Genomic DNA, 17041 nt, shown 5'->3' on the forward strand with positions numbered 1-17041 from the left:
TCCGCTTGTCGGAGCTCATCTAACTTTAAAAATGGGTTGCGAGAGTTAGACCTCCATCTTCTGCAGTAAGCGATGACTCTTATGAGTTTCGTGAATGATGACAATCGAATCTTGATTTCGGTCATTTGTCTTGATGTTCCTTTAATCAGTTCGGGCCGTTCCACCATAGTACATGATTCTTAAAAAAATTGGGGAAAATTCCACGGGATGTGACATCTGCCAGGTTTGGTTAGCTATTTATATGTCGCCATTGTTTGGAATCGGAGGAGGAATGAATGTGGCTGACTCGATTGGCGATAAACACTTTCCATTTAGCTGCTGGACTTTGGAGCTATTGTAGAATGATCATCGAATCTGTCCAATAATAGATAATGAAATCCTTCCAACCATGGGCTTCTAACGTAGCAGCGCTGTACAGCTCCAACCGTGGAATCGATTGGACCTTCAACGGTGCGACTTTGGACTTCGACGTTATGAGTTGAACAGTTGTGGTACCGCTTCTGAACGGGAAAAAGGCTGAAGAAAAAGAAGAAGTTGTGGAACCGTCACGTGCCTCAATGCGTATATGCTGCTTCTGAGGCGTCACAAAATCCATGGACTTGAATACCTGCAGTATCATTACAGTGTAGCCACCTTGGAATAGTAATTTCCTGGAGAACCGGCAACTGTGAACGGAAGTTTCGCCATTTCACTTCAAGTTCTTCTATGATTGGTTCATCTCAGGTTCTGTGTTGTAGCCACAGTTGCTGCATCATTATTTTCCCTACGACAATACACGGCTGCAACCATCCCATTGGATCGAATAACTTTGCTACCTCAGAAAGCATTGGCATTTCGTGAGCACAGTACTTGTGATCTCCTCTAAGGTAACCTTGAAGAATAAGCAATCCCTTGCTGGATGCCATCGTAGCGTGTTGATGTGGTCTTCCTCGTCGATGTTTAACGATGGGTTCGCCTCTCCATCGGAAACAGGAATTGAGTCCAACTGCCCATTTTCGTAATTTAAACCCTCCCTTTTGTAGTACTTTGATAAGGTCTTGCTGTAAAGTCTGGGCTTCCTTGATTGGTTTTCCGCCTGTTAGAACATCATCCACATAGAAGTCTTCTTTAATGGCTCGACACGCTTTTGGGTAGTGTACCCTTTCGTCATCCGATAGCTGCCTGTGCCAATTGTAACTGTTGTTAATTTAAAATGTTTAATCGGTTCGAATGGATGACTTCATCACAGGATTCGTTGATAGTCCTGATCCTGAGGATGTATACTTATCTGTCGGTACGTCTTTTCGATGTCAGCTGGTATCACGTATCAATGCGTTCTCCATCTCATCAATACACGAGTGATGCTATTCTGAATGTTGGGACCGACAAGCAAGATATCGTTGAGTGACTTGCCTGTCGGTGTTGGTTGAGACGCATTGAAAACGACTCGAAGCTTTGTGGTGGTACTGTCATCCTTGCGTACGGCATGGTGAGGCAAATAATATGTCTGTTTTGCAAACTTATTTGCAACTGGCACTTCCAGTATGTGGCCTAGCTCAAGATATTCCTCCATGAATGCTACATATTGGTTCCTTAAGTCATCGACGTTGTTCAATCGTTTTTTCAATTGCGAGAAACGAATATGCGCCTTTCGCTGCGAGATGCACACGGTTTTTCCGGGATCCGCATTTTACTTAAACGGGAGCCGAACAATGTATCTGCCAGACTCATCCCTCCAGGTGGTCTGCTGATACCATTCCATATCTGCCTGCTCGCCCCTTGTTACCGGCTGTTCGCTCGCTATCTCGTTGATTTCCCAAAATCTCTTGACCAGCCTTTTCGTGCTGTCTTCAGTAGCGATAAATGTCAATATGCCCTCTTGATTGTTTCTAGCAGAAGTTGAACCGAGTAAAATCCAGCCAAATCTGCAAAAGGAGATCCCTTTTTGAACCCTCGTTGTAGGTGTCTGCTCCAAGCAGAATGTTGATTCGTCCTGGAGTTCCGTATTGGGGATCATTTTTTGACTGATAGTCCCGCTGGCAGCTTGACTGGGGTTTCGGTTGACGGATGCAAGTTCGTTATGTTCGATAGTACTAAAGTTGACACGTTGGTTGTGAAGTCTCCATACTTTACCTTGATCACTAACTCCACACTGCCTTTACTCTGCATTCTTGTACCCGCTCCCACTCCGCATATATGGATCTTTGAGAACCGCCTTCGTAGACCAAGCAATTGAGCCACTAATTCCGTGATGAAACTCCTTTGCGAACCAGAATCTATTAAAGCTCTCAAAGTCACAAATCCGCCCGAAACACACCACACTTCACACCAACTCGAGCTGTTCCGAGTAGTACTGTTTGATCCTGCGTTCCATTCTCAGCCAACAACGCTTGGGTAGTCGGGATGAAAGGTTTAGCATCGACTGTCAATTTTTTGAACTGCTTGTGATTTCACTGTTATGTACTTCTTCGAACATGTCCGACATCTGCCACTCGTTGTTGCTCGTCCATCTCTCTGAACTTGTCGCACTGATTCACGTAGTGGTCCTTGTTGCAAATGCTGCATGTCTTTGTCGTTGTAGTCGTCCGGAGTTTTCCGAGGAATGTTCAACGCTTCGAGTGTCCTGAACCGACTCGTCAGGAACTCCAAAAACGATTTCAAGGTGGGTAACTCTGCATTAGCACCCAGTGATGCTTCCGATAATCGTCAAGATTGTTGGTCCAATTTCTGAGTTGTTTCGAAAATGACTAATAAGTCCCAATGTTCAGTGTTCGCGCCGATACTGTTCATGTTAGCGATGAACTCTGCGGTAGCGTCCATTACTCGTTTGATAGAGGAATCAGAATCTTCCTTTGTCATTGGCAAGTTGTGAAACTTGTGCAAGTAATTCTTTGGTTTTGCTTAAGACGGGAATGAGAGATTCGGATCTTTGGTTTATTCAAGTTGTATATTTGTTTTTTTTTAATGTTATATTTTTTTTAGAGCGCGACTTTTCGCAGCCACGGTTGGAGACAGAAGAGACCGGCTTATTTCCATGCGGTCTTTTCCTGTCCTAACCAACGGCACTTTCTCACCGCTAATCCTCCACTCCCGTGGCGAGTTCTAAAACCAGCGGAGAGTTCCGCGCCATCTATTTGTCCGCATTCGCAACATTCGAAATAAATTTCGAATGCTGCGGATCCTGCCGCGCCACAATTCCATACCATGGCTCGCTTGTTGTCATACCGTTCTCGCAGCATGCGCCTTGCTGCCTCGTAATTTTCGTTGTTCATATCGAGATGTTGAATAACTCTTGCAGCATCACCTTGAACATGCGTTTTCATGTACTACATCTTTTCAACCGCAGACAGCGTCTCGTTGCAGTGAATTAATGAATTGCACATGTCATTGAAAATGCGCCACTGACTGTATTTCCCATCAAACTTCGGGATAGTCAATCTTTCCAATTGCACCCGGTTTGTCGCCGCTGCTGTCCGTATGTTGCGTGATGGGCTGGTATGCTGCCAAGCCCCGACTTGAAACGAATGAACAAATCCAAATACGTTTCTTCGGCGCTCTCATACTCTTTCAAGTAGGGCTTCTGTTTACTGGAATCTCCTGTAAGATCATCCAGGATTGCTCCATGTTGTTCCTGGCAAGCCTGCCACAGTTTCTCCAGTCCTTGCTGTTCTTCAAATGATTCTGGCTCAGTCTGGTCATCTTGTCACGTCACGGATCTACAAAGATACTGACGGATGGGTACTTGTAAGCTCTCTAGCACCGGAGTCTTGCCACTTTTTTGTCCGGTTGAGACCGGTTGTTCTCCATGCAGTCCCTCTGCCTTCAACCAACGGCACTTTTTCACAGCTGGCTCTCCACTCATGTGGCGTGTTCTAAAACGCGTGGAGAGCGTCGGTTTGGTCATTTAACCGCTCGCATTTGCAACATTCGAATGCTGCCAATCATGCTGCGCCACACTTTCAGCGACGACGTTAAGACCTTAATACGGGTGTTAGGTACGCACAACTGTGGCCTAACGTTCGGCACCAACTCTGTTACGATGAGAGTCCAGCGTTGCATCATCTTGGCACCAACCCTGTCACCAAAATCTCCACTTTTTCCCCAAACTACTAAAATTTAAACTATGTGAGACCCAATCCCGCACGATCGAGATGTCCACCCTCTCTCACAACCGCAATCATGCTGCGTGGCAAAACAGAGCAGGACAATCACCACCGATAAATTTCCCTTCCTAAGCCGAAGTGTAGAAATGTCTTTTCATATTTGCGAATGAAGTTTCACTACACCCGAGGTCCTCCATGAGCCTCACGCGCGTACTCGCTAGAGAGAAAGAAAAAGCAAACGTTTCCTAGAAAGTACAATTTATTGTAAATATCAGTGTGTGTGATTTATGAACATTGCCCAGCTCGGGCAACAAGAATGTAAGCGGAGCGTCCGCTCAGGACGACTGATGAAAGGAGAATACCAAATGCTTGCTGGAGCTGCTACAAAATGATGCACATCTGACGGCGAGTGTGTTATGAGCGTATATGGAATATTTTTGCTAATCGCGACACGCACAACTTTATTATCTTTCACAATTGATAACCATCGATAACTATCGAACACAGAAAAAGCACCAATAGCTTCGAAACTCAAAGTATAATAAAACCACTGTTTTTTGAAATTTTCTCACAGTGACATTGCACCTGACAAGCGTGACCGAATGTGGCGGGGGGTGTGGGTAATCGCTGAATTTATATGCTCTGCGTTGCTCTCAGGGCAGAGGTGAGGCAGCTTCTGATGAGTTGCCTCTGCCCTGGCCGAAACTGTTGGTCTCTCTTTTTGAATAATTGGATGCTATTCCCCAAATGAGGGGTCCGTGGACCAAAAAACATGAGAGTAAGTTGCTCTCCATTTGGTCCGGTCCACCACTAAGTGAATGTGGACTTAGGATCCCTCATATCGCAAACAATATGCTGGTACACGTTCTTGGTATGTCTTCCCGTTTTGGACTTCTGACAGCTAACGCGCGGTCCCAAAGGCGCACATTTTTTCGCATATCAGACTACACAAATTTCTTTTGCAGCGCCTGCAATGTCGTGCGATCTCCTGGATGTACATTAGCAGCATTTAGAATGAATCTCCGATAGTAATTCAGGATTCCAAGGAGTCGACGAAGTTCTTTCGGAGTGGTTGGTCTCTTACAGTTTTGATAGCTCCGATGCGGGTGTTGAGTAACTTATTATATTTAACTAAGGCATTAGCAGCGAGTACAATGGGCCAACACGGCCTGAGTGCTCAGAAGCTGTAGCTTCTCCCCACCATACACAAGGCATTAGCACTAACTAATTGTGCCTTTGATGTTCGTTACACATCAATATCCTTTGCTCAGCAGCGTCGGCTGGATGCTGAATGGCGGAATACAACGGTTCGCCTACACGAGTTCCTTAGTTGAAGTGGGGTTTATGGGGTTACAGCGAGAGGCTACGGTGCAGGCCTTAGGTGGTAGGCTTCGCTGCTGGCTTAAGGCGGTTGGTTTGGCCGATGCAGATTTCGCGGTTATCATTGCTGAGCTGGATTAATTTTAAATGAAAAAGTTCGTTGATAAAGTTCAAATATTTATTTTGTTATACTTATTCACGCATACTCCATTCAACGGTCTTTCTATCTATATCTTTCTCGAAAGATGTGGTTATATTGATTAATATCAAATAATGACTTTACAAATTTATTTCACAATATAACGTAGAAAATTGATATACAAATTATGATATTTATTAGAAATAGGGCTGCGATGTCATCTAAAATGCTCATCTTATAAAACTATTTCACAATATTACGTTAAATTACAGTGCACAAGGTGAATAATTATTATTTTGAACAAATTTTATTTTGAAATAATTGTGTTTCTGCACATCCATTCCTTCGAAAACGAAATAGTGTTCCTGTATGGCGTTCAGCTCATCAATCTGCTTCTGGGTACGAATCCTTTCGGAGAAGCGAGGGGGTAGAAAAAAAAAAACAAATTTGTAATTGCTAAAATGGATCGTCAAACGCTGTCCAAGTTTTAACAAGCTTGAATTCGGTGATGAGGTATTTTTTACCCACCTCTAAACTAGAGATTGATACATAGGTCTGTGGTAATGTTTTGCTAACATTGTTAAGGATCTCGATGGCATTCTAAGGAAAGAACAAATAATAAACTATTGAAAAATATTTTGTTAAAAAAAATCAAGAAAAAGTATACTAGCAACGCAAACTTAAAGTTGCCGCTCGATTTTCTTGCTCTCTAAGAGGGCATCGATATTTATTTCAAAACCAATTTACTGATAGTTTCCTTCAGGCCATATATTATATAATAGCAGCCCAAACATATTTGGCGCTTAAGTTTTCTTGCGCTAAAAGCACATTCTACTACAGGAACAGGTTTCTTTCAGTTTCAGAAAAAGATTTTTCCTGTTTCATGAAATTAAAAAGCAAAATATATTAGCGACTCAAACATAAAATGGGCGCTAAGTTTTTCTTCCGCTTAAAGCGCATCGAATCAATATTAGAAAATTAAATGAATATTAAAAAGACTTATCATGCTTTACTTGTATCATGCAGTCTTGTAAAAGATAATTGCCTCTAGAAGAAATTCCTTTTATACATGTATTCGCTTCATGAGAACATAATATCACAATCACGAAGATATCTACATAGCTCACGAAAAAAGAATTCGCTGATATTTGCGTTATGATTTATACAGCGCAGTTTTGTGATGTTTTTATCTTCCCTCAGAAATTAATTACCCAACATCTGTGAATGTAAACTTCCTACAAACATAAAGAATGACTCTTCCCCCGCCTACAGACAGGAACAGTGTCCTCGATGACGAAATGTCATACCTGACATTTGTCACCCCAGTCCCCTGTCAGGCCGTCAGCTGTTTCCACGTCCATTCATTCACGATGGCGTTCAGGTTCGCACCTCCGATGTGCCGCCACAGGCTGAAAATATTGCGATCATGAAGATATGTCGCTCGTCGCTTATGCCTAGATTCGTTGATTTTATTGTATCTGTAATGACTTTTCAAACATGGATGGATTTCATTAGCTGGAGTGTGTTTGGTCTGTTTCAGACAAAATCTTTTTCCGCATTAGACAAAAGTCTGAGTTGGCATCAGACAGGCAAATGTCTGTGTCGGACAAGTGCCTGTTTCAGACAAAATCTTTTTTCTACATGAGACAAATCTCTGTGCCTCTCTCAGACATCAATCAGACAAATGTCTGGGTCGACATCAGACATTAGACAGACAAATGCCTGTTTCAGACAAAACCTTTTTCTGCATCAGACATATGTTGTGTATTCGTCGTGGGCATGACATCAGCATATAATTCACATACAGCAGACGCTTATATGCGCCTATGTATTTGTTGTTGTTGTTTTTGCTTCCCATATACATTTTATATGGAGAAATCCTATGTTGGAATGTTATGTGGACGCCCACCTACCGACACCAGTGTGAATTTGAATATCAAAATTGTAATTAAAGTAGAAAATCCTTTATTATGCTCATTTTCTCTCGTTTAGAACGAGCCCGGCTTCAGCGAGACGTTGAAAAATGACCTCGAGTTGGTCCAAGTGCTCCGATTCGGAAGAAGAGGCTACCAAAACATCATCCATGTAGACGAAACACAAGTCTAAGTTTCGTAAGACAGATTGGATGAATCTCTGGAATGTCTGCGCTGCATTGCACAAGCCAAATGTTATCCTGATGAACCCCCCCACCGAATAAGTCTGTCTTTCTTAATTGGGTGGAGCACCGAATCAAGTTTAGTCCAGTAGAGTATATTTCCAAATCTTCGAAGTCTCCAGCAGCCTCACTGGAGAAGAATAAAAGGCTTAGTTCTTCGGGACTTGAAAATACACTAAATTCTTTATTAATTGTTCTCGCTTAAATAGTAACAAAAGTGCTTACACGCTAATATCAAAAAGTGTACAAAAATGCTTACTTGCTATGTAGAAAAAATACAAATTGCTTACATGCTAAATATGCGTGCATGCGGAGAATATTCACCTTTGATATGCAAATATTTTTTGCATGCACCGGATGCGCGTGCAGACGGGTTTTTTTACTGCTGCCTGAACAAATATAAAATACATATTAGGTCATAAAATAAATAATTTATAAATATTTGCAAATACATTTACATATACATCTTAAGGATACATTTCATTCGCTACGAAAATTCTTCCAATATCACCCATCGACGCGTGGTGCTGTGGTGTTTAGGCTTGATCGTTATTTTCCGGGTTTTCGTGTGGAAGTAACAAACAAAAACCAGCCAAGATAAGTTTGTACAACTTGAAGAAACTAAAGTGGTGACCCCGAAGAACAGCACCCTTGGGAACTCCAGCATCAGCGATCCCAAATTAATCGTTGCCACCAGTTGTTCCGTCGGAGATTGTATGAAAACATTTCGCTCAGTCATCGCATCGCGAGCTAATCGCCCAGCGCGCCCAGGTATCGGTCGAATTACTTTGGCTAGCACTTCCCAAACTTCAATTTTCTCTTTCTGATTCTTACACACTACTTTTGATATGACACGCTTCTTTTGCTATGTGACTCCCGCCGCGCCGGCGGATGTGTCGAGAGTGTTTGTTATTTTGACATTTTTCGCCTCGGTCAGTCCGTCAGCTGTTTCCATGGCCGTTGAATGCGGTGGCAGAGGCGAATTCGCTGTGGCGTTCAGGTTCGCGGCTCCGATGTTCCGCCACAAGGGATTTGGTGATATACCTTGACCAGATCCAAGGTCGTGAAAACACGACGGTTTGTCTATGAATGCGCGAAGTCATGGATGAATGGAATAGAGCATTGGTCGAGAATTGTCTGAGTATCCAGACGCCTTTGATCTCCGTAGAGCCTTCATTCATTGTTTGGCTTAGGGACCATCTGGAGTGGAGATGACCAACAGCTGCTGAAAGGTCTACCTACCCTGTTTCATGAGATCATCGAACCCTTTCTTTGCAACAGTCAGCTTCTTGGGTGATAGGGGACGCACCTATGAGAAGATGGGAAAGCCGGTTGTGCTGATGTGGTCTCGCACATCGTGCTAACTGGCTGGGAGAAACTACTTTCAGTAGTGATGTTGCGATATTTTCGGAGGAGTGCGCGAATGCGATGATTGGTAATGTTCTCGAAAACAATCGAAAGAGTGTCGTTTGCGTTGCCGGTAATTTTTCCTGATGACTTCAAAGATGTTGCGGCGTCTATCAAAGCTTTATACTGCAGATCCACCAGCAGCCCATAGTGCCTAACGCCAGAAAAACGTTCGGCGGAATCCGAGACTCACGCCCACCTGCCTGTAGCCGTAAGTGCGGATGGGAAAATGTGGTATTAACGCGCTTGGACAGGTTACGGGCAGAATCGCCACTTTTGCACCCGTGTCGACCAGAAAACAACGTCTGCTTCGAGGGGTGTGGAGGTGTCGGTTCTTCTCGGCAGAAGGAGGAGGTATCGGTGCCGACGGTAGTTCAGTATATCGATCTGCCGCCACACTACCATAGATTGCAGAGCACTTCGATTTAAAATCGTCAAACTAATCACTTGTTATTTTCAACATTTCGGTGCATTCTGTTGCACCATTCAAATGAATAGTACTTACTGATACGCATCTCCTTTTGCTATTTGGAATTGAGTGCGCTAGCTAGCGCTCAAATTTTGGCCTTCCGGCATCTTTCTCTTTTAAATGTTCTTCAGTAATTTTATAAAAAAATCACTTGTTTTTAAATTCAAAACGTCTTTTGTTGGCTGGGTATTTATGAATTTACCCTTTGTGGTCAAGTTAGGATCAATGAAATGATTTCGTAATAATTCTATAAGATGCATCACATCAAGGAAGAAGAAAATTTGTCCATGGCTTACCTTCACTCACGACAAGTTCTCTGCAGAATGCTACGTTTGTCGGTCCCATATCTGGAACTACAGCTACAACAGAGAAATTAGTACTCCATAGCCTCTCAATTATATGCTTAATTGTTGAAGCGGCCAATCGTAATATATGATATGCTACCAATTTTTATAAATACCACGAATTAACGCCACTTTGTAGTGTGCGTTTTTTGCTACATATGCAGTACTTCATTCGCCTTTTCTAGAGGCAATCTTAAAAGGGAATGCATTTAATAATATGCAATATTCTCTTCTTTTCTTCCTAGCCTACCACCTGTTACCTTTCCCTAAAATTTCTAAAACCCATTTACATTTGAATACACACATACATAATAGTTCTTGAATATTGTATGACCGGTCAAAAGGGAACATTGACCCTGCACTTAAACTTGATCAGGCCATATATTATGGAATGCAGGCCTAACGTTTATTTCTGGTTGAGGCGACTGAAAATGTATTGTTGCACCGGGACGGCTGATCGATGGATAGCAGAACAGGCGGACCGGGGAGTTGGTGGTGTGGACATTTTCACTTTGGACGGGGAGATAGGTGGCAAGTGCTTCTGCGACGTAAATGATTGCGGAAAAGTGTACATTTTAACATGTGTTTGGAAATCATATAAAGTAGTCCAGTTGTGATAAAACGCTACGAAAGCAAACATACAATGAAATTCCAATGGAAGGAAGAGAATCCTTCGAAAAAAGGCACGGAAGGTAACAAATTAGAAAGCAAGAATTGGTGAGTTAGATAAGAAAAAGTATTTGGTGCCCTCTGATTGGACTGCAGGACAGTTCTATTTTTTTGATTCGTAAATGTAGTATCGCGATCTCTTTCTCTTCTGAGTGGCGAAGGAGCGCGAAAGTCGAGTCTATTGAATAAATGAATGCAAATATTTTTCACTTGGCTTTGACAACTTGTAATTTCTCTTGCCTTTAATACAATTATCGGAAATTAAATTTGGGTTTATTTTGTTCCGGGATTTGAGGAGTCCTAAGCCATCAACTTAATTGTGGACTACAACCACTTTTTATGCGCGTACCACTCGTTCATAGGCAAGGACCCAGTGAAATAAAAAAGGAAAAAGGCTAGACGGTTTCGTCCAAGAAGAAGCACGACGAATAAATACAACCAGGCAACAATAGCTGGTTACTGCTTTTCAGTCACGCTCCTCACAAGATGGAAGTGAGGTGGCATCTGATGAATCATGACTCTATCTGGGGTGAAAATGTCTAGCTTTTTTCCTTTTTTTATATTTGGAGTTTCATCTTCAAATTGAATAATATCTTACCTATCAAAAGATGATAAAGCATCTTGTGCCACCATTTTTGTCTCCTGAGCTTTACTCTTTTTGATGTGTCGCTTTCATTACTCTGCTGCCGTAAATACTGACTCAGAATGGCGTCGTCCTTTAACCGCTTTTTGCTTTCCAAAGTGTCCAGATGAATGGAGCTTATAATCATCTTGCATAATTTGTCTTATTCTTCGGGAAACGGAAGAATCCAAGGTGCTTCCTCCTTTGTCTTGATATCTTAAATTTAAGAAAAATCTCGGGAACCCGACTGCTTTTAGAAGGGTTGCCTTTCACTGTCTGCATGACTCACGACACTAGATATTTATGGGTGGAGGAGTAGACACTCCAGTAGGACATCAGCCTCTCTACATCTGGTGACTACATAACTCCAATTCTCCTGTCGTGAGTGGGTAAAACGTAAAGAGATCAGAGAACTGACCTCACATTTCGTCCCAAAAACTCACAATCCGTAGGAATGTTTGTCATGATTTGCAGTTAACTTTCAATTCTGTGATATGTGAGACTGCCGCAGAGGCGTGAACTCAGAAGACAGACATTTCGCTAACATGACCGGAGTTTACCATGCTATATGTGGAGTGACCCGTCTTGTCAACTAACTGCACGTTAAGCTTGTTGTGTGGTGTATGGCGATCAGTTAGAACTTGCCGGTCCCAATACATGCTGTAAGCAGAACTATCAAGTACTGTCTGCAGGTCATATCGAAGACGCTGATATGTATAAATTATGTTTTTCACCTTGTTATATAAAAAAACAGAGTTCCGTTCCTAAGATCATACGATCTTCTTTATTTCCGAATCAGAACTAACTGCTAACATGTAGGATCTTAACTATTTATACTATATCTACGCATGCCAAATATTGTTCTTTTCTTATGAAGAACAAGTCATAAAATTGATTTCTACGCGGGTCCATGTCTAATACTCGTACATTCCCATCACGTGGTACACAAATGTTACGCTGGGTCAGAGTGCATCTTATAATCATGCGTTACACAGATGTTACATTGATTGACGCGCAGGTCAAAGTACAAAGATATCTTATCTTAGAACTATGGTACAAGCAATATAAATAACATATGCTTGTACTGTAGATTTTCTTAAACAGATATTATTGTTGTACTATAATTTATACATTTTATATGACGTAAACAAATATAGCTCTTGAACGGGTACACCGATTTCGTGGAAACTTCACGGAAACCATCTCCTAAACTACAGGAATGTATAGGTCAGATTAGTTGCTGCAGAGAGACTACTTCGATGATCGTCGAGGCTCGGGGATGCTGCAGTGAGTCGATGATCGAATGCCATGCATTATCGGCGGGAATTCAGGGTTCCTATATACCCTGCTTAATAAGTTCGTTGAATTTTTTCCCCGCAACAGCGAGCTTCTGGGAGTTACGCAACGTCCTTAAGAATGATAGAACGGTTACGTAGGTTGAAATTTTCCCTGGCGGCCTAAGGAAGGTTGTGAGGTCTATCAGGGATCTATGCTGCATATTCACCAGCAGGCCATAGTGGCACAGAATGTCTGCGACCATATGAGGTCATTGATGTCAGCCAAAATGACTCCAAAACCGTGCATGGGCTGGAATATTTAGTGGCATGATCCACAAATCGTGGGAAAATAAAATGTGGTTTATACCTTTTATACTTCCATCTGATATCTCGAATGCTCGATTGGGAACAGCATTATTTGCAGCTTAGCGATCTTTTTTTTTCCGTTGATTAATTTTGTGTCTTAGCCCAGAACATTCTGGATGAGATACGCAGTCTAATGATAGCTGGTTTGTCAGAGTGAAATTATGCGGTGTTTCCAACGATTAATTAATAGAAGTAATGAAAACTTGTTGTTTCGTTTCCGTTGGTGTAGGTATTTTATTCTTGCAAATACCGATATTTCGGGAACCACTTGTTCCCTTCATTAGTGCAAACTTTGCAAGAATAAAATACCTACACCAACGGAAACGAAACAACAAGTTTTCATTACTTCTATTAGCTGGTTTGGTTAACTTCATTCGAACTGTTTTATCAGCTGTGCTTTATTTATCATTATTGTGAAGGTATGGGCATGTACTTGTCAATATATACTTTATTAAACGATTGTCTCATCTTTCTACATTTTATGGATAGAACAGTCAGACAAAAATTGACTATATTCTCATAAAACGCCGTCATTTTCTCACCGTCACTGACAGTAAAGTCGTTTTCTATGTAGATTCTGGGGGTTTAATGTGAGTACCTGCCATGTAGGCATAATCCCAAGCCCCTCTTCGGACAAGGATTGATTTGGAGACCATAATCGGAGCCCCGACATGACTGGTACAGCGGTGCTGGTTTATCCTGAGTGCACACTCAGCGTTCATACCAGTGGATGCAAGGCCTATCTAACACCTCTGCCGCAACTAAGGGGCACGGCACCTGAGTTGTACAGCGCAACTCCACGCTCGAGCTCCAAGGAGCTCTGCCTGCGATATAGGCATAATCACAATCACCATGAAACTCCCACAAAGGGGCCAACCACAAATAACCGGACCGAGAGCAGATCCTCCAGGAATTTTCATGGAGCATATGCTCTCAGAGGGCTATCCCGGTTCCCATGGTACCAGATAACCTCCGGTGAGGCTTCGTGGCAAGAGCTACTTCGGATGAGTCCCTTGCAGACTCGGGTCTGATCGCCCTCTTCGAGTTCGTGGGGAAGGCACTCCCCAATGGGTTGATAGGAATTAGCTCTTTCACCAATCAATTACCACTCTGCATACAATACAACACGAATGACGTCACAAGACAACACTAACACAAAAGTCTGGTGGCTGTCCACGACGGCCACTATGGCCATTCGCCCATTATACTGCAGGCGAAGTAGCATCGAGGAGCTCCCTCCTTCGCCGAAAGGCAGCAAATTAAGTCCCGGTCTCCGAGTAATTATTTTTAAAGGAAACGCACATAGTTTTAGAGTACAATCTAGTTTACTACTTTTTAATTTACACGGCAAACAATAATTAAGTTATATCAACTCTCGAAACGGATAATTCGCGGCAACTGGGCGAGATGTTATTGTATACTTCTATTCATGCAGAATGAGAAGATAAACTCATTCAAGCTACCATGTCCCGTTAGGAGGAAGCTCATCTCAAGTCCGAAATCCACGACGGAACTTCCTCTGGCAGACACATTTCTCACGTACTCAAATGTGATACAGCAAAGAACATGCAAGGAAGAGTCCCACATATATGGATCTAGCAGCTCTCCTGCTTAGACCCCACTCACACCTCATCGCACACCTCAACATACACATCAGTTTAGTCAACCGCGGCTTGGGCTTGCACAGGTGCGAACCCAAGGATATACGTTCCGCGATCATGACCCCAAGTATGTCACTTTCTGCCGATTCGTAGGACGTACTTGCTATGACAACGGACAACAAAGTTCTTCACATACACACGCACGTAAGGCGTCGTCGGTGGAGCTGCCAGTACCAGATGGATGGATGTTTTCACCTCAGTCACTGGACCACAATCCATAATCCTCTCTCAGAGAGGGGAGAGCGGCCAGCTAACTCCTCCATCCGAGCAACATATGCCATCCAGTTACACCCACGCGCCGGCGTAAGTGGGGGATCTATATTCACATTCACACTCCTATTGACCAGCACAACTTCAATAGGAGTGTGGTCACTCAAATTGCATCCATCCAATAATCTCCATGACTGAACAAACGCTTTTGCTGCTACATTCACACACGTAATATCTATGTCACTGACGCCCTTGAAGCTCTCAAAAGTCGAAACATTTGACGGGACATTTAAACAAAACAAATTGTGCTTTAACAACATTTAAGTATTACTTTTTTAGTGAATTAATTTATACTTGAGTTTTGAAATTCAATATATTTAACTTCCAAAGATGAGTATTAAGTATTTATTTATTTTGAATTTAAGTCACGAGCGAACCGAAGTGTATAGCGCCGCGGTTGGAAACAGAAGAGACCGACTTATTTCCATGCGGTCCTTACTGTCCCAACCAACGGCATTTTTTTTTACCGCTGGTTCTCCACTCCCCTGGTGCGTTCTGAAAACGAGTGAGTGGAGAGTTTCTGAGTTCAGCGCCATCTACCCGTCCGCATCCGCAACATTCGAAATAAATTTCGAATGCTGCAGATCCTGCCGCGCCACATCACTCCGCCCCCAGACGAAACCTAGGGGTTTCGGCGACGGATCCCCGAACTTCGTTCGCCGTTAATCCACAAAACGGACACGACGTTGCTTCGGGGCGCACACGGGTTTCAGCCTGGACAAAGAGACCGCCTTTTTGTGACCACCGATCTCGAGCTGGAAGAAATGTTCTCCCCTCTCGAGAACGCGGTACGGGCCCTCATATGGAGGCTGCAGCGGCTTCCGGACGGCATCCGTCCTGATCAGCACGTGCGTGCACGTGTCCAGTTCCTTGGGCGAACAAGCAGGTATGGACGAGTGTCGAGTGGGTGGTGGCGCTTTGATGCGTCGGAGATTGTCCCTCAGCAGACGCACCAACCCCGACTCCGTGAGACCCGATCTCTTGTCGAAGACCGGATCGCTTGGGAGTCTTGGGTTCTCCCCGTAAACCAGCTCCGCGGGGCTGGCAGCAAATTCCTCTCGGCGGGTTGTACGAAGGCCGAGTAGGACGAGAGGCAAGACTTGAGTCCAGGACGGGTCGTCGCGTGCCATAATGGCGGCTTTCAGCGTCCGGTGCCAACGTTCTAGCATCCCATTGGACTGCGGGTGGTATGCAGTAGTCCGCTGGCGTTTAAAACCCAGGAGTTTGCCTAACTCGGAGAAAAGGGTGGACTCAAATTGCATTCCCTGGTCAGTGACGATCACTGCAGGGACGCCAAAGCGAGGTATCCACTCTCGGCAGAGGGCTTCGGCACAAGATTGCGCCGTAATGTCCTTCAGAGGTATTGCCTCAGGCCACCGCGTGAACCTGTCGATGATTGTGAGGCAATACTTGTAACCGTGCGAGTCTCGCAAAGGCCCTATTATGTCGAGGTGTATGGTGTGGAAACGCTTGGTAGTGCGGGGGAATGAGCCCACTTCTTTCCTTACATGCCTGGAGACTTTACACTTCTGGCATGCGATGCACTCTCTGGCCCAGGAATTGATATCCTTGTTCATGGAGGGCCAGAAGTATTTTCCGGTGACTAACCGGTTTGTTGTCCTGATGCCGGGGTGCGCCAAGTCGTGAACTGCGTGGAACACTTCCTTGCGAAATGTGGCCGGAATGTATGGCCGAGGTCCCTTTTCCGAGTCTTCGCAGCAGAGCGAGAGGTTTGAGCCGAAGATGGGCAACTCCCGAAATTTGTATTTGGGGTTGGACTTGAGGCTCTGAAGTGCTGCGTCATCCACTTGCGCCTTGGCAATAGCCGAGAAATCGAGTGAGGGGGGGATGTTAACTTCGGAGACACGAGACAAAGCGTCAGCAACAATGTTGTCCTTCCCGGACACGTGCTGGATGTCTGACGTGAACTGGCTTATGAAGCTCAGGTGTCGAAGCTGACGAGGGGACGCTTTGTCGGGCTTCTGTTTCAAAGCGAACGTGAGAGGCTTATGGTCCGTGAACACTGTGAACGGCCTGCCTTCTAGGGAGAAACGGAAGTATTTGATGGACAGGTATGCGGCGAGCAGTTCGCGATTGTAGGTGCTGTAGTTCCGTTGAGCGGGATTCAACTGCTTCGAGAAGAAGCTCAACGGCTGCCAAATTTGGTCCACCTTTTGGTGAAGGGCAGCACCTACTGCGATGTCAGAGGCATCAACAAAAACGGCTAGGGGTGCATCTTGATGAGGAAATGCCAAAAGTG

The 17041-nt window shown here is 43.9% G+C and overlaps 1 protein-coding gene across 2 annotated transcripts in view; it reads left to right on the top strand.

The window, feature by feature from the left end:
* Nucleotides 1-17041, top strand: part of LOC119651462 (uncharacterized protein DDB_G0271670) — a 168801-nt gene that overhangs the window by 3902 nt on the left and 147858 nt on the right. The gene's annotated exons all lie outside the window — the stretch shown is intronic.

The sequence above is a fragment of the Hermetia illucens genome, chromosome 3 (assembly GCF_905115235.1).
Source record: "Hermetia illucens chromosome 3, iHerIll2.2.curated.20191125, whole genome shotgun sequence".
Lineage (NCBI taxonomy): Eukaryota > Metazoa > Arthropoda > Insecta > Diptera > Stratiomyidae > Hermetia > Hermetia illucens.